This window comes from Amia ocellicauda, chromosome 7, assembly GCF_036373705.1.
Source record: "Amia ocellicauda isolate fAmiCal2 chromosome 7, fAmiCal2.hap1, whole genome shotgun sequence".
In the NCBI taxonomy this organism is placed as follows: domain Eukaryota; kingdom Metazoa; phylum Chordata; class Actinopteri; order Amiiformes; family Amiidae; genus Amia; species Amia ocellicauda.
The window spans coordinates 10,879,565-10,906,541 of record NC_089856.1 but is presented as its reverse complement, the minus strand read 5'-3'; the positions used below and the strand labels follow the sequence as shown (position 1 = coordinate 10,906,541).

At 40.2% G+C, this 26,977-nt stretch overlaps 1 protein-coding gene across 2 annotated transcripts in view; it reads left to right on the top strand.

The window, feature by feature from the left end:
* The first annotated feature begins 5,161 nt into the window (after positions 1-5,161).
* LOC136752757 (calcitonin gene-related peptide type 1 receptor) overlaps positions 5,162-26,977 on the top strand; it is a 42,882-nt gene continuing 21,066 nt past the window's right edge. Inside the window, exon 1 of one of the 2 annotated variants that reach the window (XM_066708336.1) lies at positions 5,162-5,269. The gene's annotated coding sequence lies outside the window, so the exon portion shown is untranslated. Of the gene's footprint in view, positions 5,270-5,722; positions 6,544-26,977 lie in introns of those variants that run through there. The other variant, XM_066708335.1, reaches the window with a different exon arrangement.

Sequence of the window (26,977 nt, the reverse complement as noted above, 5' to 3'; positions counted from 1 at the left end):
GTAGGGTCAAGGATAGGTTTCTTGAGGAGTGGGATGACAGCAGCTTGTTTAAATGCAGAGGGGAAACAGCCGGAGAGGAGTGAGGAGTTGAGGAGGGAAGAGATGAAGGGGAGAAGATCAGGAGCAGTCGCCTGGAGGAGGCGAGTAGGGAGAGGGCCCAGGGCGTTTGTGACGTAGGAGGAGAGAGGAAAGTTCAGAGTCTGAGAGGGGAGAGAATGAAGAAAAGTAGCTTCTATAGAGAAACTGCTGAGACTCTCACAGTGTGACTGTCCCTTATGACAAACAAACAGTTACATACACTATAAGTATACTGTGTAGATCTTTTTTGTATGGGCGGATTTGTGTTGTGTGCCACCTGTTCAAGATTATCAGTTGTATATTGATGTACTGTATCCTTGTGTATACAATATCTTACTGGGACCTGTTCTGTCTTAAAGCTAGTAAAGAGAGGCAGAGTTTGTAGACATCACAGTGGAAGACTTCTTTCTTTATTTTAGACTACTATTTTTCTACCCATGTTCACTATCCAAAACTAGTATTCGGGTGTAGTGTATTCATCTCCAGCAGGGGTCAGCGTTGTTTTTGTTAAGTGTGGTGTGAGCTGCGGAATCTTAAAAGAGCTCAGATTGGCACCCATGCAATGCAGTAGATAATGAAAACCCATTAAGTGGAGCGAGTTGATTTGCTGGAGTCTCTCTTCCAGCTGTGTGGCAGCGCTGGGGCACACGTCTGAATAAGAAAACAATAACGAGTTTGCTGGAGCCTGTCAGTTCAGCTCCCATCTTACAAGAGGACTCCAGCTTATGATCTCGCTTATAATTCCCTCCAGTTCAGTAGAGTTGTGAGCAAGCTTTAAAAATACATTACACTGCTTCCTATAAAGACTCCAACTCCAATCTCAATCCCCCGGAGTTTATTCTTCAACATGGAAGACATTTTTATTTTTATTTGGTCAAGTCATTCTGTTCCTGGCTATTATTAGTATTATTATTTAAAGTTAAATTCTCCCTGCACTACAGTAATGCAGTTTAGTACTGTTATATACATACTGTATTATCACTGTTCTGACATATATACACATACTTCCACTTACATACTATCATGGACACTCACATATCTGTTTTTATAGTAGTACTACTAACCTGCTAATGTCACAGACTATAGTACCACTATAGTATCACTATAGTACTCCTAACCCTATTTCTACTGCTATTACCTACCCCAACCTACAAACTATCACTGAAAGTAATGCATATTCAGTAATATCTTGTCATATGCAGACTCTTTATATGTACAGGATATAAAAATACAAACACAGTGTGCATGCGTGTGTGTGTGTGTGTATACACTCACCTAAAGGATTATTAGGAACACCATACTAATATTGTGTTTGACCCCCTTTCGCCTTCAGAACTGCCTTAATTCTACGTGGCATTGATTCAACAAGGTGCTGAAAGCATTCTTTAGAAATGTTGGCCCATATTGATAGGATAGCATCTTGCAGTTGATGGAGATTTGTGGGATGCACATCCAGGGCACGAAGCTCCCGTTCCACCACATCTCAAAGATGCTCTATTGGGTTGAGATCTGGTGACTGTGGGGGCCAGTTTAGTACAGTGAACTCATTGTCATGTTCAAGAAACCAATTTGAAATGATTCGACCTTTGTGACATGGTGCATTATCCTGCTGGAAGTAGCCATCGAGGATGGGTACATGGTGGTCATAAAGGGATGGACATGGTCAGAAACAATGCTCAGGTAGGCCGTGGCATTTAAACGATGCCCAATTGACACTAAGGGGCCTAAAGTGTGCCAAGAAAACATCCCCCACACCATTACACCACCACCACCAGCCTGCACAGTGGTAACAAGGCATGATGGATCCATGTTCTCATTCTGTTTACGCCAAATTCTGACTCTACCATCTGAATGTCTCAAGAGAAATCGAGACTCATCAGACCAGGCAACATTTTTCCAGTCTTCAACTGTCCAATTTTGGTGAGCTTGTGCAAATTGTAGCCTCTTTTTCCTATTTGTAGTGGAGATGAGTGGTACCCGGTGGGGTCTTCTGCTGTTGTAGCCCATCCGCCTCAAGGTTGTACGTGTTGTGGCTTCACAAATGCTTTGCTGCATACCTCGGTTGTAACGAGTGGTTATTTCAGTCAAAGTTGCTCTTCTATCAGCTTGAATCAGTCGGCCCATTCTCCTCTGACCTCTAGCATCAACAAGGCATTTTCGCCCACAGGATTGCCGCAGACTGGATGTTTTTCCCTTTTCACACCATTCTTTGTAAACCCTAGAAATGGTTGTGTGTGAAAATCCCAGTAACCGAGCAGATGAAATACTCAGACCGGCCCGTCTGGCACCAACAACCATGCCACGCTCAAAATTGCTTAAATCACTTTTCTTTCCCATTCAGACATTCAGTTTGGAGTTCAGGAGATTGTCTTGACCAGGACCACACCCCTAAATGCATTGAAGCAACTGCCATGTGATTGGTTGGTTAGATAATTGCATTAATGAGAAATTGAACAGGTGTTCCTAATAATCCTTTAGGTGAGTGTATATCACTGTCAGCCTATATTGAGCCACTGCTGGATGAAGGTCTCTCCAAGATGATTCCACTTGCTTCGATCTACAGCTTCCCATATTCTATGTGGTCGTCTTCTGGGTATTTTTTAATTTCTTGGGATATATTCAATATCTTCCTTTGTCCATCTTTTCTTCTTCCAATGTGTCAGGCCTATTGCCATTTTCACTTTTTCACTCTTTTCCATCTCTTGTTATTCCAAGCCTACATCTTCCCATGCGTCTTTGTGTTGTCCACAGTTTCTGTATGATTCACCCATTATGTGACCAGTTTTCACAGCCAAAAGTGAGCACTGGTAGTATGCATTGCTCAAATACACATCAAATAGACATGTTGATAGATTATATTTATCAATTAACTAAATGCAAAGTGAGTGAACATAAGAAAAATCTAAATCAAATCCATATTTTATGTGACCACCCTTTGCCTTCAAAACAGCATCAATTCTTCTAGGTTCCCTTGCACACAGTTTTTGAAGGAACTCGGCAGGTAGGCCGGCCCAAATATCTTGGTGAACTAACCACAGCTCTTCTGTGGATTTAGACAGTCTCAGTTGCTTCTCTCTCTTCATGGTATCCCAGACAGACTCGATGATGTTTTCTTCTGTTCACTCACTTTGCATTTAGTTAATTGATAAATATAATCTATTAACGTCTATTTTTGAAAGCATTCTTACTTTACAGTATTTTTTCAGACCTGCCTAAAACTTTTGCACAGTACTGTAGATTTACTGAGTGTTTTGATGTCTTAAAGCTCTAATGAGTTAAGTATATATTGAATCAAATGTTTTCTCATAGTAAACAAAGCCCACGCTCAGAGTAAACTAATTTTCTCTGCATCTTTCCAATACTTATCATAGAACTTGTATATGATCCATGGTATTATATCCACTTCTGAATCCTGCTTGTTCTCTTGATTGGGTGAAGTCCAGTGTGTCTTGAAGGTGATGTGTAAATACTGTGTATAAGATGGGAAGTAATGGGCCTATAGATCTTCAGATCATCTTTGTCTCCTTTCTTGTGAAAGAGAATGACAGTTGCATTGTTCCATTTATCTGGTATTTGTTTCTATCTTAGACACTTTTTGTGAAAAGTTTTGCCAGAATCTTCTCAATTACTTTTAGGGTCTCCACTGTGATTCCATCATCTCCAGGTGTTTTTCCGTTTTCATCTTTAAGGCATAGCTTACTTCTTCTGGAATCATATCTGTTATTTCACTCGTGCTCATTGAGACCTCTTTTTCTTTACTACTGGCATCACTACTATATAGGTTTTTGTAGAATTCCTCCACTCCTCTGATAATCACACCTCTGTTTTTTATTGTTTTGCCATCATTTTTCAGGGCAATGATGTGATTCTTTCCTATTCGGAGACATTGTGTTGTAGTTGATGGCCCCATTTTTTTCAATGTTTTTTAATTAGGTTATTAAACTTTCTTACATCTTCAGTAATGTTTCCTCATGTTTTTGCACAGCTCAATGTAATTATTGTTGGATTTGGGGTCCTCACTGTATTTTATTTATCTTTTCTTCATAAATTCTGTTGTTTCTTCAGAGATCTTTTTATCTTCTTGTGATGTGCTAGTTCCTCCAAATTCTCTTGCAATTTTCATGCTGTCACTCGATCTTTTGATCACATAACTGTGATGCATCTAAGTCTTCTTGTTGGTCATAAGTACACTAAATCGTTCTTCAAATTCTAATTCTAATTCTCCGCTTGATGAGGTTCAAGATGTCGATTGGTTTGTTTGGTTTCTTCTTTAGTTTTCCTTTTTCCACTATGGCATGGAAGAATTCTGCAACAAAACATTATGTGCTCATTTCCAATACTGAATCTGATTAGGTCAGTGCTGTCTATTATTTGTTTATGGTTCTTTAATATGTAATCTATTTCACTTTTTCCTCCATTAGGACTTATCCAGGTTAATTTTCTTTTCGTTTCTCCTTGAGAGAATGTGTGATAAAATGATTTTCATTTTCTACAAATTCCACTAATCTGTTGCCTCTTTCATTCCTTTCCATATCCATATATTACCTACTGAGGACTCCTCATGTTATTGTTTTCCAATTCTTGCATTGATGTCTCCCATTATGATTTTAAGGTGTGCTCTTCCTTTCTCATGTAGTTGTCCTATTTCTTCATATAAATCTTCTATTACCACATCAGAATGACCTGATGTAGATTTATAGGCTTGGACAAATTGGAGTTAATATCTCTTTCTTAGCTGGATAGCTATTTTTACTGCTCTGTCAGAAATGCTGTTAAATTCGATGATGTTATTCTTCAGTGTCCTGTGTATAATTAATCCAACACCACTTGTGTGAACAAAAATTGTGCCATTATAAATTAAAATGTTCACTCTTCAGTTCAATTAGTTATTTTCCTTTTCTTCTAATTTCACCAAATCCTATGACATCTCCTGTAATTTTACTCAGTTCTTCTTCAAATTCTTGAAGTTCTGCTGCTCTAGAGAGAGTTCTGCAGTTGTATGTATCTAGGGTCAGAAAACTATGGCAGCCTGTTTATATCCGGTGATTGTTAACACCCTCTGCTTTCATGCTCTCCTGACTGCTGCCTTGGGCAGTGCCAATCCAGCTGCCAGGGACTGAGGGCCATTTATTTTGTTTCACCATCATGGGGGTTTATTAGCCATAACTCACCACATTGGCCAGACAGGTTGGTGAGTACATCTTGATTGGTTCATTAGGGGTTTTACATCTCTTAATTAAAGTTGTATTTCACCTTGCACATGCATCTAGTTACTTTCGCCACACCAAGGTAGAGTGTATAGAAGTCAGTTGAGTAACTAAAAATTGTTGATGTGAAACCGCAAAGCTGATTGGTATCAATAAAGGACCCGTCTTAGCTGAACTATATACTGAAAAACGATTTTTACTTAATTGAAAAAATAAAAACTGCTTTGAGACTTAACTTGAGCGTGCTTTTATGATTAACTGAGCAAGCAGCGAAATGTACAGAATTCCTGAAATTAAACTGATACATTACAGGTACTAATAACTTACTACCTGAGTGTGACCTCTCAATTATTACATTAGCATTTCATCCACAGTGACTGATCTGCATGATGAAATCTAGCTAAGGTACTTGAATAAGCCCACCGAGCCACTTATAATAAAGGTTAAAAAGATATAGATATGCAGTATGCATTTGTTTGAGTGTGTGTAAACTTTTGCTTTAATATGCGTTCTTAAGGATAGGATAGAAAAGGTCGGGTTACCCTGTGACATATTTCACTGAGCTTGACAACTGCTTTTCCATATTCGCAAATATATTTAAACTACACGTATGCAAAGCACTAGTAGTCTTGGGTCTGGCGTACTCAGCGCTACCAGTGAGTTTAACCCTTTCGCTCCGAAGCCGACTGGAGCGCCAGTGAGAAGTGCGGTCAGTGCGGTGAGTGTGCGGCTGTCCCAGTGGACAGGGCTATTGAAGAAGAAGAGACTTATTTAAATTGGGACGTGTGCGAGCAGCGAATCAGAGGTGTCAACGAAAGCCACGACGTCTAATTAAAAAAGTGAAAACGGAAGACAGGTAGTGTAGCCTACCTTAGTGCGCATTTGCGAGCAAAATTAAGCCCAGTCGATGGACAGGCAGGTCTCACATCGGGAGAGATGTAAAGCGTGCGTTTGTGACGATTGAAAGACGAGCAGCGACTCCGCAACATCACCCATAAACACTGAGGAACTGTGGAATCGGGACCGGGAGACTCTGGATTGCACTGGCATTGCACTGGTTGCACTGGTTGCACTGGTCACTGGGAGTCGCGCAGAAAGGCTAGGGAGACATCGCGCCTGGAGAGGATATCCGTGGAAGGACTGAGGCTGACGGGGATATTACACAGACCGCCTGTCACTGGGAAAGGATGAAAAGACACCACTATTAAACGCCACTGGGTTAGGAGGTACATTTTTAGCGCACACAATTCACCAGAAGGTACGTAGTTGTTGATGCTAAAATTGTTTTTGTTAAAATCCCATTTTATGACATATATGTGCGCCTGTAGGCTATATGTATATATTAATCAGCTTATCTTGAAAGTCATTGATCTGTGAAAAGCATTTCAAATAAATAGGCGAGACGGGTTTGTTTAACCACTCAATCTAAATGTGTCAGGGAAGAATGTGGATTGTGTGTGGTTTTTTTAATGTCATTTTTTATGAGTAAATGGTGAATACTTTTGTTCCACTGGTTTTATACGCATGTGCTTTGTAGTAGGCTATTTATCAAGTTTTATGTCGGCCCCTATAGCTGTTTAATAATAATAAAAGTAGTCTAGATTTAGTTTCTCCGTGTGGGTTCACTAATATTTCAAACTGTTGGTGAGCGCCGCTGTATTACTGTGTGAATGCAACACATTACAGTTGTATCTCCGTTTCTGTTGGTTTTTCTCATCCCATCCTGTTTATACTGCGGGTGGCTGGACGTCCTGCGCCTTTTATTCTTGGCAACAATGAATATGTCTGTTGGTGTTTTGCGTGTAATCAATGTCTCTATACACACAAATACACACATGAATATTTTTTTTTTTTGGCTAATTTTGTTTATTATGGCGTAATCAAACAATCCTCAAGTTAAATAAATAACACTGCTTTAAATATTTATAATTATCTTTTAGTACTGTAACTATGGGTATTTCAATCTCATGCATTCCTGCACTGGGATAGGCCTAATTCTTGTTATAAAGCGTTTGTTTTGTTTTCCCCAAAACTGGTTGTGTCCCACCATTATCCTCTTGGTGGTTTAGCTTCTAGGACTTATTATTGTATTTATTGAGGCATGCATGTATGATTGTATGTATAAATGCAGTGAACATTTTGCATTCACTGGTAAGGCTCTGCATTTTAAATATGGTCTGTTCTTACGTCTCCAATAGTCAGAGTGCAAAGCCAATCGTTGTTGTTGTTGTTGTTGTTGTTGTTGTTGCTGTTGTTACTGTTATTATTAAGTTATTTATCAGATGGTTTTTCTGAGGCAGTGATTCTTCCAACCAAGCTCTCAATTACTTAATTGAACCCTTAATTGAACTAAAAAATTAATAAATCACAGCCTTTTAATTATATTAGTACAGTAGGGGTTGAAAGTTAAGTATAGAATAGTATAGAAGTATAGAATTCTATAAAGAACTTATTAAAGCCAGTATTCTTTTATACAATTTAACAAGTCAAATCTAAGCAGATTATGACTTCAATTAAGGTTCAATTAAGTAATGGAGAGCTTGGTTGGAATAAAAACCAGTAGGGTAGAGGGTCTTCCAGGACCAGGATACAGTGGTAAGACATTGCCGTTCTAATGCTCATGGGCAGCAGCACCGTCCAGTACTGTCCAAGAGAGGAGAACGACCAGTGTCAAACTGTAATTGAGGTGACCCCTAAACTAACTCCCCAGGCCTGTGAAACCTATACATTCACTTTTTTGCAATTGCTCAGATTTCCTCTGCCTCAGATTTCTGTGTTGCTGTGTGGAGCCATTCCCCATCTGCTTCCTCACGTTGACATTTCTTTCCTGGTCACACTGTGTTCACCAACCTTGGACACAAAGCCCGAGACCCCTCATACAGCACAGCACTCACCATTTGCAGGGTGGGGGGGATCTTGTTAACTATACACAGCACTGTCGGGAGTGCAGATTGGACAGCTGCTTGTTTGTGGGAACCAGAAAGTGAATGCCTACCTTAAGTTGCAGCATATCTCCCTTATACATGAAGTGAAAATATGTAATTTAGGATCATGTCTCTGTCAATATTTAATTCTGTGGTAAAAATACTACAAAGAGCTGTTCATCTTCTGCAATTTCCTACTTGCCTCCTACTACTCTACTTTGGACAAGCTTTTTTCCCTGGAAAGGAGAAATACAAAACTGTTTGAATGGCAGATTGTGTTTAAAATTCAGTTTAACTTATGAAGGAAGAAACGTGCATGCCTAGAATCACAGGTAACCTTGATATTAAATTAAATTCAACACGGAATACAGAAACTGACTTAAGAGACTCCTCCCACTCATCAAACCAATTCGGAGGTTGGAGAAGATTAAAAATAAAGGTCATTTCTATGCTCTTGGCCCTGACCATGCTTGTCAGCATATAGGTATAACCTCTGTTAAGTAGATGTGAAAAATTCTAGTTCACTTATGGAAGGAAAACCACAATCACCTTTGCAACCAGTCATTGCCTATGTGGAATATCCTGCAATAGCCAAGTTCATATTCTAGACTGCCTGGTTTCTTATCTTTGGCAGATTGTAATGGGTGCTGAAAGGGGTAAACGGTATATTTTATTTAAAAATTGAATACATAAATTGTTTGCCAGAGAAAGCTTTCAACACACGTCTGCGAATATCCTTTTGTTCATTGTTTCTCCTCTACCAAATATTTAACGACAAACATTGTTTTGGAAAATGTCTTTTGGAAATCCCTGTGTTTAAGATCTAGAGTGTTTTTTTGAAAGGCCTGCAGGTTGTTGCCTGTAGAATTGACTTCTGGGGAGCTGGTACCCATGCAAAGCAACATCCCCTGAGCTTCAAAACCCCATCGACACTGTCCTCCCCTCTATAACATAGATCTGTCATCACACTGTGGATCTTCAAATTCCAGGGTAGGGGTTTCCGCCAATCAGAGTGACAGATTTCAGAAACTAGGTTTTCACTCGTCTCTTTCACAGGAGAGCAAAGAGGGTGAGTGAGAGGGAGAGAGGTGCAGTGTCATCACTCTGACACAAAGCTGTGTTAAGATGAGACCATAAGCTTAATTTATAACAATTCCCCAGAGACAATACAAAGGCACTGAACTGTGCTTAATTCTCCTGTGTGGCTGCCGGCCTTGCTTAAACACAGCTACTTGGAAGCTGCTTTGCGTACGTGTCTTGGAAGCAGAAACAGACCAACTTTCTCAACTTTCCTGGAGAGAAAAAAACAAACAAACTCTTTATTAAGATAAGATCTGAGCAAAACGGATCCCCTTCCCTCTACTTAGAGGTCTGCTGAGGATTAAATAAACAAACAAAAAACCCAAACTACTAAATCAATAGCCCCAGTAGCTTCTCAGAGTAGTTTGTTGCCATTAATGGAAACTGGAGCAGAGCTGAGATTTGTTTTGTCTTTCTTTTTTCCTTTTTTCTTTTTAAAGAATGGCAGCATTTCTACCCATTGATTGAGACACAGAGCTCCACCCAGACTGGTTTCGTCAACAGCATGTCTGGTCCTGTCTTACGTTTGAAACATTGGGTACCCTTCCAAAACAGCCTGCTATTGCCCAGAAATCCATCAGTAGCGTTTTCCTGTCAGAGTTACTGGTTGTGTATTGTTAATTAAAGTGGTTTAATCAGGCCTGGTTAACACTAGCCTTTTCATAATACTTTTATCTATTTCACCCTACTTTATCGGGGGGAAAGGTGCTTTGTTTGCCTGCTTGTATGTGTCCTTGGGCTGCTGAGGTGTGGAAGGATCTTTTGGAGTTTGGATGGAAGGAACTGAATTAGTTCAAAGCAGGTTTTGTGTGTAATTAGTGTGCTTCAGAGAGACATCTTCTGTGTTCGGAGGATTTTTTCCAATATGCAGAATGAGCCACAACAGTCATGGAGAATAATCTGTGGGCATTACCGAGCCTCAAGGAAAACCAGAGCCTTAGTTTTGAACAACTCCCAAGTGAGCGTAAGGCTGAGATTTATGATTTAGTGGGGAAAGCTGCAATGTGTATTTTATTAATGTGTCTTTTTGTTTTGGTTTCTTATTTTTGGTTTTTTGCGGTGCTTCTTCCTGTGCGAATGCCTCTGCATACAGAAGAAGTTACATGATCAGAAAATGCTTAATGAAGTCAGTTTCAATTCCTTTTTTTTCCTCCTTTTTGTCCAAAAACATATTAACCAGATTCTGACTGGAAGAGAGCAAAGGACCGGACTGCACCCACTCCCCCGTCTTACTGACAAACTCTTTAATTAGAGAGATCTATACTCAGTGAATCTAGGGGCCCCCTTCTTCTAGGTCACTCAAGTCACTTAATAACACATAAGAGAGTGATTTCAATGGAACTGTAATCAGTTCGAAAAATACCATATATGTGTGTATAAATATCATGCCTGTGATTTTGTTTCCATTGATATCCTTAAATTGTTAAAACCTATAAGTTACTGTCGAGCCGATTCTCTTTCAAGATGTCCGCTTTCAGAGAGCTGTAACGGTGCAACAACAGTGTCCTCTGGGATGCCGAATGTGTGACATCACTGGCACATGTGCCACCTAGGATCCAACAAGGTGTTGGTGCATCTCATATTTTGTTCTGTATTTTTCTGAACTCAGGTACGGCCTCCAAAAACGTTGGAGAAGCATGTGAAATGTTGAAATGTAGAAAGTAGTAGGTTGCTTTTTAAGAGGTGCCGTCAGCAAGCGTTCTCCCAGCTAATGAACTGCAGCCATGCTTCTCAGCCACTGCCGATTCCTAGCTCCACCACACAATGTTGGATCAAGTGAGCACAGAGGAATATCATGTCGCGACACAACACAAATATATAAGACTCCAGGGGTTGTGAAAATATTATACGATAATGTTTTATGGTAATGTTCATATATATATATGCATTCCACAGTGGACGGGCATTCGTCAGCCATAAAATACACAGAATAGAATTCAGAGTCCAAAGTACATGATTAGTCATAATATGTTGTATAGATGCATGCAAAATAATAGAATTGAACTGGATGTGTATTGAGATTCCAAGGTGGACTTATGGCATGTGCAAGAATCAGAGCATTAATGACACCCTTCAAAGTGAAAGAGTGGCTGATTTTCTTTTTTTAGTTTAGGCTAGCTAACCTAGTTTATCTTTTTTCTAATCCTGGCTGTTTTAAAGAGCCCATGAGGTTCCTTAACTTTTAATGTCAGGGATCGTGCTGTCTAGTACACTGTGACCCAAGAGGCCTGGTGAGGAAGAGTCAGGATGTGGAGCCCAGAGCCTCAGCAAAGCACATGTTTTTATCAGCCAGCTGTGTTTACGTGCATTAGTCCACACTCGCTGGCGTGACATTGCCCTGTGACAGGACTCCAGTAGTGCCAAGTCTCCCAGCACCCTAGGTTTAACCACCCACATAATCTGGAGTTGTCAGGCATCAATATGGAAAAAAGCAAGAGACTGATAATTCTGGGCAGGGTACACATTGTCCATTGGATCTCACACTCACTGGTTCAAAAAATGGGAATGTTTCAGCACCTGTGGCCACCAGCATTGCATTAGAGAGGCGTGTGGAGTATGGGCTGCCAATCTGACAGACGACAGCTAGCCAGCATGTACGAATACAGGTAGTGATTGCATTGCAGTTTGAACTTAAAAAAAGTTGGGAAGCGTTTTCAAGTGTAGCTGCACCACAGGTGAAAATCTCAGTTTGCCAGGAGCGCCTGTAATGTTCAATTAGATTGCATGAGTCTGTGTGTTAAGATTTATTTTTATCATTGTCATTTTTTCCCTCCATTTGTGGTTAATGATTATTTCAAATTACCTAGACCGAGTTTGATCCTTGCTGCAATTATCTAAATAAATAACTACAAAATAATCCATTGACCTCTCCCCCCCACCACAGCACTGGAATATAATTAGGTTATAAATCACTTCTTTCATCAGCAAGTCAGACCTGTTTGTACTGGGCGAGGGAGCTTGCATTATTACAATGCACTGATTATCAATATACTTTGATGAAAAGACCCATGACCGAAAAACCCGGTGACGTGTATAAAGTTGTTGGTACCTTGTGTTCTGTTTTGAATTAGTGTATTGTAGTTGCCTCTGCCAACACTGCTGCTGTCGTCAAGATCACGAGAAAATAAAAAACAATGCTAATGGAAATCCTTCAGACTTTCGTATTCAGAGCTTCCTCCAGCTGTCACTCCACCTTTACTCAACCCTTACTCTCCTGACCTTTTTGTGTCACTATTGAGTTGGAAACAGTGCTTTGTGTCAGCTTTGCCAGTACCTTTGAGGGTCTTGGAAAGCTTCCTGGCTGTCTCCTCTACCTCCAATCCTAGCTTCAGTTCCTCGAAACCTTACTTCGTGGCCAGGGGCCTGCTGCTCTTTGAAGGCTTTCCAAGGGAGCAGAGCCCTCTTGGGTAAGGCGGTGACAGACTTTAACCGCACACTCTTCCAGAGGTCGAACTGTATTTGTATGGATGGTTTTAACCTTTACTTCACTTGATATCGATACACCTTCCACACTTTCCTCCCACGTCTTTGTTAGGATTTGCACAGCTTCCCTGCATTGTCTAGATGTTCTACATGCTGTTCGTAGGGTTGCTTCCTCAAGGTCATTCCAACTTTGATATCTCAGATAGTGTACGTTCCTGTTACCTACATGTAGTACTTTGTCTGGGCGTTTGCCCAGTCGTGATCAAGTTTGCAGTCTGTGTGTGTGTGTGTTTTTTTTCTGTTGTTGTTGTTGTTAACTAACTGCACCAGTAGGAGACTAAATCGGAGAGAGCGATAACCTGTGACCCATTTCACTTGCCTACATTCCATGTGATTCCTCGTTTTCTGTCCAGGAATTCATCTTTTATGTAGAACTTAACTGAAAGCCTTAGTTTTAAGTAATGCACATCTATTGTATGGTTTGCTGGGTTCTACAAACTCTGAGACCAATACATCATTGCAGGTAGAACAAAAATTGTATGATAGTGCTATGATAATACATTTATTAGTTATTATGCGCTGTGTTATTGTTACAGTGGCACGCTACAGTGTCATACCAAATTAACTTTAATGGCATCCATTGCCACTGTTGTGTGATCAAATATGTGCTTGGTCTGCCTGGTCCATATACATGTTAAGTAGCTTCTATAACTCTAATGATTTCATGACTGTAATGGCATGTAACTGACAGATTAATCTATAGTTCTGTGGTTTTATCCCACTTTTTATGGAAGGGCATTTGCAATGATGACATTGACCGGCCTGTCTTCGGTGTCTGTTCAAAAGTCAGATTTTAAGGTCAATGACATCCCTCATTTCAATAATAATAATAAAAACAAATTGCTCTGGTCCTGGTAATGTATTGGCTATGACAGATAGACATCTAATTTCAGTACTAAACAGACCAAAGTCATACAGTTTATTTGCTGTATTAGGCTTTAAAAGAGAAGTGTACTTCCAAATGTTTTTATTTCAGAGCAATTCCTGTAATTTTAAAGGGTTTAGTTGCCTTCTGCATCTCTTTATTCAGCAGTTTTCTTATATGGTATTTATTTATTAGTTTCTTTTGTTAGATAGTTTCTTTGTTTGTTTAAAAGGGTGAAATAAGAGGATTTGTTCTGCTTGCACTTACCAGGGCTAAACTCTTTACACCAGAGAACAGACCCTCTGTTTCTCCCTGTGGAGATTCATTCAATAGGCCAGTTAAATGCAGCTTCTAGCATACCCCAATAGTGACAAAACTGGACAGGAGAAGGAAGTGAACGGTGACTCGCATATTTGAGACTGAAACATGGGAGTTCGGCCCTTCCCTACACTGTTAACGTCTCTGGAGAGATTGACTCAAAAAGAAGAGAGCAAGTGAGATTCGGAGATTCGGAGTGTTTGCTGAGGGCAGGAAAAGACCAGACCAGTTAACAAGGGAAGAGGAGAGAGTGAGAGAGAGATAGAGAGAGAGAGGAAGAGGGAGATATGTGGGGCATATAAAGAAAGATTCAAATGAAGTTGTACATCCACTATAGAACAGGCAGTGAAGCCGATCAGGGATCTCTTGCTTGGTACAAGTGCATTAGAGTAGTGCCTAGGGAGCTCTTCTCCTCTTCATCTCCATGTCTTTTCCTGTGTGTCTTTCTCTGCTGAAGGAGACCCATTAAGAGCAGTTCACTTTGCCAGGCCTCTGCTCACTAACATACAGGTGCATCCCAGATGGCCTTGGAGGCCAGCAAACCTTCTGCTTGGGAAGCAATAAACCTTTGTTGGCACGGGAGCATGCAAAACCAAAGGATGAGCTCTAGAATTATTCTGTATACATACCTTTATGCTGTTATTTTTTGTATTTTCTTCACTCCAGAGCAGGACAGTACTTTATTCTAATCCTTGCCCCTGGCTGTTTGCTTCCATCCCTGACAACACCCTCCCATGGTGCATTCAGCTTTTAATCAAAATTGACTAGGCTTGGCTGCAAAGTGGGTATCAAGAGACACAGACATGCATCTTTCTTCATTTGGAAAGCAAATACACATTTCCATGGGTCTGATGCACAGTGACTCTTTTTCCACTCTCAGGGACTGGGGCAGGTCGTGTTGCCAATCTAATAAATACATCATAGAGTTATAAAATTCTGCTCTACCTTTTAAGCTATCTGCCCACTTGACTTGCAATGGGAGCTGTTGGAAACCCAAACCCATTCCCAAAAATGTGCTATGATCCAGTTAAATAAGCTTCTAGCACTGCAGGCTTATTACAACATAGTGTTGATACAGACTTAAAAAGAGAGCATATTACACCTGTTCTAACATCTTTGCATTGGTTACCTGTTTAATTATACATTTTTAAATTATTTTACTGTTGTAATGTTCAGCACCTTTGTACATTAGTGAGTGTGTGACAAATGATGTTCCAAATTGAAGTTTAAGATCTTCTAACACTGGCTTACTCAATATTCCTAATGTAAAATATAAGAAAAGTGGAGAATCAGCCTTTTGTTTTTATGCACCTAAGATTTGGAATTTACTTCATATTCATTTGGCACCCTCTATATCAAGTTGTAAAAAGCAATTAAATAATTAATTAGTAATTCATTTTGATGTCAAGATATATATGTAAAGCACTTTCAGTGGCACATTAATGTATGAAATATATAATATAAGTAGTTTATTATTATTATCATTATTATTATTATTATTATTATTATTATTATTATTATTATTATTATTATTATTATTATCCCTAATTAGTCCTATTCTGAGGCTATGGAGAACTTCAGCCATCTAAGAGACCGAAATTCTCTCTGATTCATTGTCAGGGGTTTATTTTGTCAGTACAAGCTTCCTTCCCTCTTTATCAAGATCCATCTGAGAGAATACAGCTTCTGAGCCCTGTTGGAGAAACAACTGGCAGGTTACAGCGTGTGCCTGGAAGCCATGAATTGCTGACCTCAACTAAATCAGATCTGCCTTCCACCTCTCATCCAGGATGCCTGAGGCTTTGGATTGTATTGGTCTTGAAAAAACGGCTTGTTTACACTGGCTTGTTCCGGTCTGGATTGTAGAAGCAGAATTTTGTAGGAGTTCGTGGATAATCAAGGGAAACGCGCTGAGATGCTTGCATTGAAGCAGCACACTGTGCTAGGGCAAATACACCCAACAGACCAAAAATGACATTGTGTTGTATTGTATTGAATTGAATTGAATTGCACTGTATTGAGAGAAACAAACAGGCCATGTGTGACGAGAGATGATAAATGGATTTCTGAGACCTGTGTGATATCTCTCTCTCTCTGTCTCTGTCTCTGTCTCTCTCTCTCTCTGGGATAATGGCAAACTCTCACACTGCCTCCCAGTGATAATAGATTTTCCAGCAGTTATGGTGCTCAGGGGTTGTGTAGGACAGTTCAAATAGCCTCACTCTGTCAGTCTCCCACACACTGGACCGGCTGATCCCACATGTTGATGAGGCCCAGAACAGGACTGCAAAATTCCAGAATGAGGACGTACATCTATTCCTATTTGTTCCGCATTAGAAAATATACCAACCCCCTCCCAACAAAAACCAAAACACAAAAACCAAACCTGCGCTGCATGTTTATTATGAGCAGCTGTCCCAGTTTTTTCACCTCGGCACATATTGTCATTTGCCTTCTCTATCCAAGTGTCACATTTAGCTCCACTTTGTGAGTGTAATGGGAACACATGATTGGCTAATTCCTCTGTGATGGCTTCCAGGAGGGGTTACTTGGTGTCAGCACCCCCCCCCCACACAAACACAAGCATGTACAAACAACAATGTAAATGTATGCACTCACACACACACACAAACGTGTGCAGGGATATGGAGATGTGCACACACACACATTCACAAACAGAAAACTGTACAGCTGGTTCGAGTCTGTCCTTTATTTTGTGTGGAAGTTCCCATGAGGTTGCAGAGATTCTCCGAAAATATTGAGTTAAAAAGTTGGCTTAGGCCAGGATTTTAAAACAAAACAGTGGTGCTGCCAAAAAGCATTGCAATTGATCTAGTTATAAATCTCAATTATGTTCTTTGAAGGAATTATGATTGTGGTTTCAGGGCATTGTAATGACACATGCTGTGGCAGGAGGAGTCATGCTTACTGTGTTGTTGGGATTCTCCGATCCATGTCTTTCAGCTGTGCAACGCTGGCTGTCCATCTCATCCATGATCACTGAGTGTCTTTATCAATAGGGAGTCACTGCAGTCTTTATCTGAACGTCTGATGGACAGCAACACCTAAAACAAAATGTGTAGTTGTGCTCATTATTCACATTTTCTCTTGTGGGTTATTCTTATTATTCCAAATACAATCTGGGAAAATTTGCCAAATGGGCCAAGACAACGTGACTTTCAGTTTTTAAGTTATGTGAAGGGATTCTTGCCACCCTGGTCTTAGCTGTGAAATTGTGTGGGGTTATTACTATTATTATATCTTTCTTAGCAGTCACCATTATACAGAGTGACTTACAGTTTACACAAGCAGCATTGTAAATCAGTACAAAAGTGCAGTAACACAATCAGTCGGATGAAGGATGTGGGAAGGTGGATTGCAGAAGCGATACGGTCATCTGCGGATTGTCAGGTTAGCTGGCTTTGCCAAGGAATTCCTCTCCAGTACTCTCTCTCTGCGGAGGAGAACAGCGCTCTGGGCAAGTTAGACAATGGCCTATTTTTAGCTGGCCATGTAGAGTGGGTGGGTTGGTGGGGGGTGTCTGGGAAGCGGCCTCTTCCTCAGGAACTGTAAGCACTTCACAACTTCTTGAAAAACAAACAGCCCTTTCCTTTACAAATCCCTATGTGACGGCAGGGCAGGCAGCCCAGTCCCACATAGAGCAGGCCCACAGCAAAAGAGAGAGAGACAGAGACAGAGACAGAGAGAGAGAGAGAGAGAGAGAGAGAGAGAGAGAGAGAGAGAGAGAGAGACAGAGAGAGATGCTGGCTTCATGCTGTCTTCACCTCTCCCCACAAACCAAACTCCTGTGTCTGTCTTTCTGTCTAAATCTGTCTTGACTGCTTTTTGGGCCCCATTCACTCTTCACTTAGTCCTTGAATTTGATTTCCATTGTGTGCTGATACTTAGGGGCCACATTCCTATAGTGTCTTGTAACTCAGCACCCACTGATAGGCACCAGAGTTAAAGTTCAGTTCAGTTAAATACAATACAACATCTTGCATTCCCCAACCCCCGTTCGTCCGTCTATCTGTCCCTCTGTCTGTGTACGGCCATTGAGAGAACAGGATCAGGGACAAGGGCTGTGACTGAAGCAGCCGCTAATCCCGTAGCAGAGGTGAGAGGATTCTGGGGGCCGGATCCGGTTGTGTGGTTATTAATGGAAGCCCTTGGCACTGCATTGAAAGCGCATTGTGTGTAGAGGCTGTGCAGGAAGAGTGCATCAGTGTGCAGGCATGGTTTTGCGTAGACACGGGCCATGCTCTGACCTTGCTCTTTGTTTTCGCTACACCTCCCCCGCCCCCCGGTGCACCACTTGTTTTTTGTGACGGCATCGAGAACAAACAAGACGCAGCCCTCGTCCTCCAGAGATGCTGCATTTAAACTGTCTTTCATCTGATAAACAGTTTTTTTATTTTTTTATGTTTTCTTTTTGCCCCCCCCCTCCCATAATAGTACTCAAAAGGAATAAAGAAACAACAAAAGTCTACAGTCACAAGGACAGGAATATCAATTGGATTTTAATCTTCATGGTTTTCTGTCCTTCCCATTCAGTATTTTCAACATTTATTTATTTATTTATTTTGGAAGTTTTCTTTTGTTACATTCTCTTTTGAAAGCCGCTTTTACTAGGTCATTCATGAGCACTGCCAGACCAATGTCATGTGTAATTTTTTATTTAAAGAAAAAAAAAAACATAATTTCCTTCTTGTATTCATTTTCTTTTATGACCCTGGAGTGTGTGGCTTTAATTGTCTTTTGGGGCTCGTTATAAGTGACCAGGGCTGTTGCTTTATGTACTTCTGTCCCTGTTTTATAACTCATTTCCTCTGTTAAGATGTTCCCACGGTCCCCACTCCTGTGTAGTGGGTGACATTGCCCTCCTGCAGGATGTCTATGCTGATGTCAGTCAGTCAGTCTTTATCATTATATAGCGTCTTGTCCTCTGTAGTTATCTCATAGTGCTTTTAGCAGGTGAGAACATCAGCCTCAAAGAGCAGTAACAAAGTTGATCCTCTTAGACCACAGGCATTCTGCAGACATTGTGCACAAGATTTCATTTGAACAGCAAGGGCCAGAGATCAGAGCACTGCCATGGTCAGTCCAAGAGTATATGCCCTTCGGTACAGGGTTGTAATGTGTGATCTTTCATTTGAGATTGAGAGTTTTCCTGCCCTGAGGTAGAAAGACTCTCAAGCTCTTAAGTAGGTCAAACCAGGTCAAGAGGAAACCATCACAGGAGATAGGTCAACCAGCCAGCCAGTCAACCAGCTCTGGCCTGGCCATAGACCTAACCCCTCTACTCCAGCTGGAAGCTGTGTGATCCGGGCACCTCAATCATTTTTGTATCCAATTCTTCCGTTCATTTTTCGATATAAACAAACATGCTTTGAGCAACACGGGAGATAAAAAGAGCCCGACAAGGCCGAAACGGCAACCCAAGCCTTCCTCTGATGAGGGATACTCGGACTATAGCATGTGCATGTTCATGAACAGCGCCAGGGCTTTCCAAGTGCGTGATGTGCAGTGTCAGGAAGGGGACATCAACATGTTGGTCTCTAAAACTGACTGCTGATGTTTTGGGCTTTCTCACAACATCCTGCCCAAATGTTTCTCTCAGTTGGAGCCAAAAATATTGAATCTAAATCTAATTTCAAAGCTTCCTTTAGATAATTACTCACATATATGATTGTTGTTTTGAAATTATTTGTATTTTTCTATGCATCTGTGTCTATGTAAGAGGACCTCAGTAGAAATAAGTATCTGACTTTTCTTTGTTTTTAACCTCAAAGGTTATGTGCTGTGTGCAGGGGCAGACTGGGACCAAAATTCAGCACTGGCATTTTAGCAAAACCAGCCCCCCATACCCAAACCACAAACAACCATCAAGCTGTTCCCTTTTAGGTTTATGTCAGATGGTCTAGAACTATCCTCAGACAGTTACTTTCAATTACATTGTAATTATTGTTTCTTTGGAAATTGCTTAAATAAGGGTTCAAAAGCAGGTCTGATAAATAGAATAGAAATGATAAATTATTGTCAAAATTGTTATCTAATTTACTTTGATTTAATCTTGCGGTCTGCATTTCGTATGAAGTTGTCTGTTGTGTATGCTGCCACTTACCACCCACAAACTATCTTGACAGAACAAAACAACATTATTAATCAGATGAGTTTTTATGATTCCTGGAAGATGAATCAGTGCAAGCTCGATTGGTGGTATTGTTTAGTTTTCTTTATCTTAGTGCATTGACTGAGATTGTCAGATTGTTTTGGTTTTGTTTTTTTGATGGTTTTGTTTAGTTTTTGATTCATCAGATACATTTTCCATTAATTATACAATACACTAGATTGTTTTGTTAAATCTTTGTTGTTGTTTTTTTGGCAGTTTGCCAAATTTAAACACAAATTTGTTTCATGCTTTAATGTATTTGTTTTGAATTAATTTTTGTATTTTGTTTTCTAATCACTAAGATATTAATGATTTATATTTGATTTTAGAATTGGATTTAAAAAATAAATTAATCAAAAGCATTACAATTTTGAATGTTTTTATTTTATGATGATTTAAAATACTAAAACGAATAAAATAGTATTTTGAACGTTTTTTTATATTTTTGTTTATCCAGTGCATTAACTGTTAAGTGTTGCAATGTACCAGATTGTTTTCATTAACCTTAAGATATTGAATATTCACTTTTTTGGCACTTGATTTAATTAATGTAATTATGGTTTCATACACTTGTCACTTGGTTTTGTTTTAAGTTGTGTTATGATTTAGATCAGGATTTTTAAATGGTTTTTAGAAATTGATTTAAACAAACATTATTAAAAAGTATAAACATTTAGAATTTTGTGTTCCTAATAAAACAGTATTTTACTAAAGACTTCCATGGAGAGGAGCATTGATGAGTTTCAACTATTGTTTTGGACGTTCTACTTCACAGTGGGGCTTATCTTGCTGGTAAATAATAGACAAAGTAATTTATTTATTTATATACACCGACCCGCCATAACATTATGACCACTGACAGGTGAAGTGAATAACACTGATAATCTCGTTATCATGGCACCTGTCAGTGGGTGGGATATATTAGGCAGCAAGTGAACATTTTGTCCTCAAAGTTGATATGTTAGAAGCAGGAAAAGCGTAAGGATCTGAGCGACTTTGACAACCAAATTGTGATGACTAGACAACTGGGTCAGAGCATCTCCAAAACTGCAGCTCTTGTGGGGTGTTCCCGGTCTGCAGTGTTCAGTACCTATCAAAAGTGGTCATGATGGTCATGGGCGGACAAGGCTCATTGATGCACGTGGGGAGCGAAGGCTGGCCCATGTGGTCCGATCCAACAGATGAGCTACTGTAGCTCAAATTGCTGAAAAAGTCAGAACACGCAGTGCATCACAGTTTGTTGCGTATGGGGCTGCGTAGCCGCAGACCAGTCAGGGTGCCCATGCTGACCCCTGTCCACTGCCGAAAGCACTGGGCACGTGAGCATCAGAACTGGACCACGGAGCAATGGAGGAAGGTGGCCTGGTCTGATGAATCACGAGTTCAAGGTGTTGACTTGACCTCCAAATTCCCCAGATCTCAATCCAATCGAGCATCTGTGGGATGTGCTGGCCAAGCAAGTCCGATCCATGGAGGCCCCACCTCGCAACTTACAGGACTTAAAGGATCTGCTGCTAACGTCTTGGTGCCAGATAGCACAGCACACCTTCAGAGGTCTAGTGGAGTCCATGCCTCAACGGGTCAGGGCTGTTTTGGTGGCAAAAGGTGGACCTACACAATATTAGGCAGGTGGTCATAATGTTATGGCTGATTGGTGTAATATGTGTGTGTAATATTTTGTATGTATGTAATAAGATCATCGTCAAAAAGACTTGAAAAAGAGCATAAAATGCCGTATGTATTCGTATCCGTCTTAAGGGTACAAATCGCCCAACAATGTACTTTCAAACATATTCCTATACTCGCTAACAATAACACCAATTCAGAAAACACACTCACAAAAAAATTGTATCCGCTCAGGTACACAGACTTTGTGAAGTGCATTTGTGATGACTACAATTTTCAAACTGAAATCACTGTCAAAAATACATCACAGGGGTCACAGGGATTAGCTGCTGAATGGGGGAAGAATTCAATGCAGACGTTTATGTCGTGAACAATATCACTGCTATATTTATAACAGTTTTTACATTATAATTACATGATAATTAAATTATGTGGTGAAAAACAAATAGGACTATTCAGTATTTTATAATACATCAGATTATCATTTTGTGTGATAAAAACATCCATCTCTAAATTATAGTTAATTTAATACTATATAAATTAATAAGTTATAAATTAATATAATATAAGGAAATTAGCTTCCAATAGTATAAATCAGATCTGCACGTGAAAAGCAACAGAATATGAATCAGGTGTTGCAGATGAAATTTCAGATTAAAAATGATGAATCCCAATTTATTAAACCCCTTACCTAATTAAAGTCAGCGACACAAAATATAATTACAATAAATGTTAAAAGAATTTGAACCCCACATATTAAAATACACATTTATTACATCTGTCATGTGTTCTCCCCCGAATCCCCCATAGCCTAATTAGCCTACTGTTAATGTACTGGTATATCATACGATATAGACAACATACTAACTGTCAGCTGTAGGTGTAACGGGGCTCAATCGGTTTATAATGAGCATGTTACAAAGTGACGTAACCCCTCAGTAAAAGTAGTACAGTGTTAAGCTTCCCGTGGTGGGAAACCCAGTCTTTTGGCGTAGAGGCCTAAACACTGTGCTGCGCAGGAGCCGCTGCGCTGTGGAGCACTCGGAGGGGCGCTGATGGGACGCGTTTCCAATCAGGGCGGGGCGCGGCGACCTCACACGACTACATAGGCTGACACTATATATGTGCTAATGTGTACGTACTACTGCTCAACGGCAGCAGAACCAGGACTTTTTGAAAATAAATCTGTTAGTTTGGCACATTTATGAGAGTCTTCCTCAAGAGTCTCTGTATTATTATTATTAATTTATTTGGTCTCTCACTTTTTGGGCACCACCTTTAGTTTATTATTTTTTATCCATCTCTAATGCATGACAGAGTGAAAGTCGGTTTCATGCGCTTTTGACTTTGAATGACAATTTGCATAACCATAAACTCAGTTTCCACCTTAGCCAATCAGAAAACAGAGCTGTCCCATCAATCTTAGCAGGACTGGACATTATACACAGATCGTCCAAATGCTCATTATGACATATATATTTGTTTCAACTTCGATGGCAAATTCGCCTATGGCTGTACCGTGGTTGGTTTCAGTCCTTGCTTTGCACTGGTATGGGCCTGGTGTATTAAACTTTCAAGTAAAGCAAACAAACTCACTAATTGAAACTGTACTGTGAAAATGCATAGCTGACCCTCTGGGCAAAGTGTCATAACCTGGCTAGGGTTGGCCTGGGTGGAGGATACTGGCGTGAATGGGGTACCTTCTGAGAGCTGCCCCACTTCTTAACCAGCCCATTGGAAACAAGCCAACTTATTAACTACAGAGATAGCACCACTGTGATATTTAAAAAAAGAAAACAAGCAGAAAATATACCCTATTTTTCCCACTCGTATGGGTGTGTGTGTGTGTGTTTCACATTCTCTTCTTGAATAGAAGAAGAATAGAATAGGGTTGAATAGAAAAACAAAATGTATTGCCTGGGGTGTTGATCCATCTGTAATAGTCTGCGTGGGAATGACTGTGTGGTCTATATCGGACCTGAGTCTCCAGCACTGTGCATTGAGTGTGTGCTTTATTTGCCTTTCCCCTGGGACTCATTTGACTGGGCTTCATCAGTCAAGTACGATGCCAGGCTGAAGAGAGGAGAGACCTGAATGTTTTCTCTTTAGCATCGTCAACATCAGCCAGGGATCCCGCTGCTGACTTCTCTTGTGTTCTCTCGTTCCTGTTCCCTTCTCAAGAATGCATGGCTGTGAAGATGATTTGTGTGTCCGTTTGTGGTGTCCGGTATATTCCCCAGTATGCCACTCTCCTACACTTCTTTGGGGTTGTGTGCCTCCACATAAGAAATTCTGCACACCCAAATGCCACTCTCAAGCAAAGTGTGCATTACCACTAGCTCACTGTCTGCTTGACTTGCAGTCCATTTTCACCTCTTTCACAAGATGTCTGGTGCATGAAAAAATAAATCCTGCCTTCAGTTTGTATCTTGAATTTGCACTTTCATCGTTCACTGTCATTCGTTCAGAATTTAAAAAATGGTTGCTTTGGGTTCTAGTCTTGCAGAACTGACTGGAGGGTTGTTGTTTTTTCTTTGTGAGGGATCAGAGCACAAGAGGAAAGCTAATATGCTGTCAAAGCACAGATCTGCTAAAATCTTGGAAAATGACCAGGGCAGAGTAACAGATTACTTCCCTTTCCTTGTAATAAGAGAATCGATGCGGAATAAGCAGATGTCAAAGTGCTTTGCAAAGCATTTCCTGTGACCTTAGAGCAGTAGAATAATACAAAAATTGTACTACACTAAACAATAGCAGTTGCCTTTAAAAAAATAATAATTATTGACTAGATGTGTATATATGTCATGACTTTAGATCTTTGTAGTGTAACTTGACTAGAACACAAGTGGGAAGCTCCATTAAGGACTGTAATGAAAAACATTTAACATCTGACATAACATATAGGGACATAAATTGGAAGTGGGAGAAGAGTGTGTGTGGTAATCGTGTCTCCTGCCTGATCATTTTGAAGAGGAGGGCAAATACTGGAAGCCCATCTGAAGCAGTGGGAGTGTGGGTTGTGTGAGAACTGCCTGCTTCCTCCCCTGTCTAGTCTGAGGAGCATGGAGAGAGTGTGGAGGAGTCAGTCTCGAGCCAAACTTCACACAGACGTCTTTTTTCCCATTCTTTTTTTTGGAATGCAAAAATGACATCTTGCACAAATTTCCTTAAGTGCAGATTCATGTAGAGCATCAGTTTAATTTCCCTGACTCTCTTTTCAAGGCTTGCGTTATCCCACTTTTTTCTGATATGTCCCAATCCTTGAATAACCTGTCCATGTTTATGCCAGCTGTTGCTCCAGTTTGAAGAGCAATGTGAATTAATTTATAACTCCTTCTTAAGTGGACAATCAAGTTTATAGGGAGCAATTGACATCTCCAAAAATAGAGTGTAAAGACTCCATGTGACAGTCCATATCTTAGGTCTGGAAAACGTCAAGCCATTTAGATAGGAATTATCCTTATCACTTTTTCTCTTTTTGAGCTTTGCTATTTTGCAGTTCAATTCCACATGCGGCCTGGGGAAAGACATATAATAATTCATATTGAATTAGTTTTACTTTTTAAACTGGTTTAGGATTGTGAGTGTGTGTTTCTCTTTAAAGCACCCTATTTTCTAAACACTGCAATGTTTGGGCCTGCTCCATTCTGTGCTTGGTGTTTTGTCAAAGTAATTTTCACCTATATAGAAGTATCACCACGATAGCCTCAGTACACACAGTGAGCCCAGCTACATACACCTGCTGCACGCGAGCTCTGCTGGCAAAATCTCACATAATGACTGAATCTGCTGCAAGGCCAGGGCCCCACTACTACAACAGGGCAGTTTTAATGAGCTGCTTGGGGACAGTCAACAATGGCCATTCAAGTCTTTTCATTGCCAGACATTGTTCTTTCCGATCCTTTATTTTATTACTTGTAATCAGGTTAAAATATATAAAGGAACCTACTGCTCTATAAATGAATAACCCGCTGGGAAGTGTGTATTTTTGTAAGAGGGGGAAAACAAACAAAAAATAAAAAAAAATCTTCCGATTCACTTCCTTGGGAAAGTTTGGCCTTAACGGACTGCGCCCCAGGCACAATCCTGATACGGGACAGTGGAAACCGGGTGCTGGTTCCTAACGCATGGGTTTATTATTCTGTGCAATACTAATAACAGAAATAAACAGAAAGCCACCTCTTTATTATATTCCCGTTGCAGAAGTCAGCTACATAAAAAGCCCGGCCTAATCCTGTGTGAGCTCTGCTCAAAAATAACTAAATAATAGTAGTTTTATACAGAAGAATACAGTACGTTTTTTGTTGTTGTTGCGTCTTAACCCTGAGTCCTTAGTCCCTTGAACGCCTGGCTCCCATCTCCAACTCAGAGTGTCTTAGGGCAGGGGTGTGAAACTCATTTGCTATGGCGGGCCAGATTTTATTTCCATTTACTTCAAGCAGGCATACATGCCATAAATGATCAAAATACTTGGTTTACCATTACATTAGTATTATTTGTTTGCTACATATAATTTATATAAAAACAGCAGTAAATTCACTTCTACAACTACTTCAATTTTACAATTGACAGAATACTTTATTTACTGCTACTGCTGCTTCCTGACGCCGGACACCTCTGAGTCTGAGTTCAGGTGTGCGTCAGTAAGTTGCTCATGTTCATTACAGAAAGGAGCTGTTCACAGACGTACGTTGTCCCCAACATGGATGGAGTTTTTGAGGTAAAAGACCTCATCTTATGATCATCTGCTGCTACATACTGATAAAATGTTTCGACATCAACAGTGGAAAACATGTCCTTCAAAACACAATAACACTGCAGCTCAGCGATCTCCATAATGAATGGCGATGTCCTCCTCAAGACTTTTGAATTCGTAAAACCTCACTTGGAATTCATTCCTAAACATGGATATTTTGCAGGTGTACTCTGTTGTGTGAGCATCACAACCAGACTCGACTGTGTAATTGCAAGATTTCAAAGTCTGAAAGTGTGATGGATTATTCCCTGAAAGTTGCTTTAACCAATGCCGAACCTAAACCTCCAAAGCATGAATGCTGTCACAAAGCTGTCTTTATATTGAGACCGTTCAGGTGTTCCAAGATGTACACCATAACCAGATCTTGAAGCCGCTCACTGTCTTGCAGTTCAGGCATACCTTTCTCTATGATTCATAAATTACACAGTACAATCCACAAAAGCACCTTGATACAGCCCCCTGCCTTAG